Here is a 4,034-nt window from a genome sequence, read left to right as displayed (position 1 = left end):
TAGAACTAAAGCATAGTGGCATTAAGATAATCAGTAGGAAGGTCACTTGAAATAATTTTCTCTCTATTTATTTATTTTGATTTTTTTTTTTTTTTTTTTTTTTGGTTTTTCGAGGTAGGGTCTCACTCTGGTCCAGGCTGACCTGGAATTAACTCTGTCATCTCAGGGTGACCTTGAACTCACGGCAATCCTCCTACCTCTGCCTCCCAAGTGCTGGGATTAAAGGCGTGCGCCACCACGCCCGGCTCTATTTATTTATTTTTTATTTTCTTATTTTTTTTGTCTATTTTTTATTTATTTATTTGAGAGCGACAGACACAGAGAGAAAGACAGATAGAAGGAGAGAGAGAGAATGGGCGCGCCAGGGCTTCCAGCCACTGCAAACGAACTCCAGACGCATGCGCCCCCTTGTGCATCTGGCTAACGTGGGACCTGGGGAACTAAGCCTCGAACCGGGGTCCTTAGGCTTCACAGGCAAGCGCTTAACCACTAAGCCATCTCTCCAGCCCAATTTTCTCTCTATTTAAGTGAAACCATCTGTCCAATATATTCCTTGGGAGACAATATGGTAGCAAGATAAAATTATATAGTCAATTATTTCACATCTCTATTTCTTATTTCTCTAAAATACAGACTTTTTTGTTGTATGATTAAAAAATTTTTCTTTAATTATATATGCATTTTTTCTTGGAAAAAATAGTGATAATACTGATAGTCTGTATTCATTAGGGCTGAATTTTATTGAAAATGAGTTCCTTAAAGAAGCTAGGAAAAGTTCTTGCTTCCACACTGATTAATACACAAGGCTTGTGGATAATAAATATTGGCTGGCCTTGCCTTTTTTATTGTTGTTTACTTATTTTGTTACAATGTGCATGCTAGCAAGTGATAGTTAATTCTGTTGTCAACTTGATCAAATTAGGAATCCATAGACTTTTCTGTTTGGCATCTCTTAAGTTTCTTTCAGGAAAGATTAATGAAGAAGGAAGTCCTTCCTGCAGAGTGGGTGGCCCTTGTGGTGATGGGCTATATATAAGGAAACTCTGAGAGGACACAGTCCTTTGGTTCTGCCTGCTCCCCTACCTATATTCATTCATATGTTCATATCTACCCTGTTCAACTGTCCTTCATGAACGCTGGAACCAAGTTTCTTCAGCCTTCCAATGTGGACTGTAGACCAATGGCTCTCTAGGAACCCTCCAGGCTTTCAGTACCAGATTGGGACTACTGAGCATCCAGCCAAATGGATTGAGCAACACAGAGCTCCTTGACTCTTAGACCTGCAGATAGTTATTACTGGACTCTTGTAAACTAATTCAATAAATTCCCTTTTTAATATCAATTCATGTTATCAGTTCTGTTACTCCAGAGAACCCTTGCATCTCTAGCCTCCTGGCTAGAGGAGGTGCCACTGGAGCACAACCTGTGGTCCAGCCTAGACATGTGTTTTGGAGCAGATCTGAATTTCAGCCAAAAATGTGGAGAGCAGTCTGAGCTCTGGTAGGACCCCTGCTTGCTGCTTTTTGGTTTTGCTGTCAGTGGTGGTTTTTCTCTCTCTGCTTGGTTTTATGAATGGGAGCCAGCTTCTTATGCCATTGATGGAATTTCCCCTGGATGCTTGAAATAAATCCCTTCCTCCCATAAAACTGTTTTTGGTTGGATGTTCATCCTAGCAAGGTAGAATTGTGTACTACAACTATATAAATGTACTCAACGAAAAAAGTTACATGCTCATTTCAGTAAAAGGAAAAAAAGGAATTGTATAAACTCCAATATCCCTTCATGATAAATGTCCTGAAAAAAACTTGGAATTGAAGAAACATATTGAACACAATGAAGGCCATATATGACAAACCTATAGCCAACATTATTCTACATGAAGGACAACTCAAAGCATTTCCACTAAAATTAGTGATACTTTCTCTATTCATATTCAATATTATACTAGAAATTTTAGCTACAGCAAAAAGACAAGAGATATAAATAAAAGGGATCCAACTAAGAAAAGAGGTCAAATTATCTTTATTTGCAGGTGACATGATTCTGAACATAAAAGACCCTAAAGACTCCCATAAAACTGATAGAGCTCGTAAAAACTTTCAGCAATGTAGAAGGATACAAAATTAACATATATAAATCAACAGCCTTCCTATATACCAATAAAAAATGTGCAGCAAAAGAAATTAAAGAACCAATCTCATTCACAATTGCCTCAAGCAAAAAAAAAAAAAAAAAAAAAAAGCCTAGGAGTAAAACCAACCAAGAAAGTGAAAGACTTGTACAATGGAAACCTTAAAAACCTTAAGAGAGAAATCATGGAAGACACTAGGAAATGAAAAGACATTCAACACTTATGGATTGGAAAAAAAACACAAACAATGAAAATGGCTATCTTACCAAAAGCAGCCCACAGATTTGGATGCCCATAAAAATTCCACTGCCATCCAACATTAAAATAAATTTTTAAAAAAGTTAAATTCATTTGGAAGCACAAAAGACATCAGACTGCCAAAGCAATTCTGAGCATCAAAAAAAAAAAAGCATGGAGGAGCCACCATACCTGATTTCAATGTATACTATAGAGCCATACTAACAAAAACAACATGGCACTGGCACAAAAACAGACATGCAAACCAATGTATTAGAATTGAAGATCCAGATTTTTTTTTAAATGAAAATGCCAGAAACATTCACTGGATAAGACAAATGTTGCTGGGGAAACTAGATATGCACATGTAAAAGAATGAAACTACCTCTCTCTCTCCACACATAAAAATCAACTCCAAATAGATCAAAAATTTTAATATCAGACCTCAAACTCTGAAATTACTTGAGGAAAAAGTATGGAAAACACTTAAACATGTAGACACATAAGTAAGGACTTTCGAAATAGGACTCCAATTGCTCAGAAAATAAGACCTATAATCAACAAATGGGACCTTGTGACACTAAAATGCTTTTGGACAGTGTTAATTGAGCAAAGAGACAGTCTACAAAATGGTAGAAAAACTTTTTCAGCTATATATCTGTGATGTGTGGCAAACTTCCTCTGCATTGAAAAGTATAAACAACTATAGTCAGCTTTAGCAAAAGCAGCTGTGTCAACTCATGAGAGAAGATGTGGAGAGGGTTGTTAGACCCCTAATGTGAACTCAGGGGGAGAACGAATATATACAGTATATATGAGCTCCATTGAGGTGGTATCTCTGGAGTCTCCATGCTCTGTAAGTAAGCCCTCACCCTGACGCTGGGGAAAGAGCATCTACAGGAGTAATCCTGATATAAAAACTCCATCTAAGTCCTCATTCAGAATAGGATAAGACTTCTCAGCTGTGCAGCTGTTTTGGGGTCTCATCCTGAGGCTGAGGAAGGAGCATCTAAGGAGTAATCTTGACATATAAACACACACACACATAGCCATCAAAGTGGCTGTTTTGGGGTTCAACATTTTTATAAACAGTTCCTCCCCATGTTCTGTAAGTGACCTCCCAATAAATGTATTGGTTCACTGAACTGATATTGGTGTAATCATACTTTTGTTCTGCCATCATTGCCCTACTTGAGGTGAAGATGTGTGTTTGTGTCTCCTCAAGGAAAAAGTTTCTTGTGATTATCTCACAGATTAGTATCTATTATATATTAAGAGCTCAATAAGCAAAACAATAAGAAATCAACCAACCCAGTCAAGGGCTGGAGAGATGGCTTAGCAGTTAAGCGCTTGCCTGTGAAGCTTAAGGACCCGGGTTCGAGGCTCAATTCCCCAGGACCCATGCAAGCCAGATGCACAAGGGGACACATGCATTTAGAGTTCATTTGCAGGGGCTGGAAGCCCTGGTGTGCCCATTCTCTCTTTCTCTCCCTGTCTGTTACTCTCAAACAAATGAAAAAAAAAAGTCAAAACTTGACTAAGGAACTAAACGGTGTTCTCAAAAGAAGAAATAAGAATGACCTATAAATATTTTTTAATGTGTTCAACATCTTTTGCTGTGAGGAATATGCAAATTAAAACTAATTTGAAATTCCATACCATCGCA

Source organism: Jaculus jaculus, chromosome 6 (genome assembly GCF_020740685.1).
Source record: "Jaculus jaculus isolate mJacJac1 chromosome 6, mJacJac1.mat.Y.cur, whole genome shotgun sequence".
In the NCBI taxonomy this organism is placed as follows: domain Eukaryota; kingdom Metazoa; phylum Chordata; class Mammalia; order Rodentia; family Dipodidae; genus Jaculus; species Jaculus jaculus.
Note: the sequence above shows the minus strand (reverse complement) of the source record.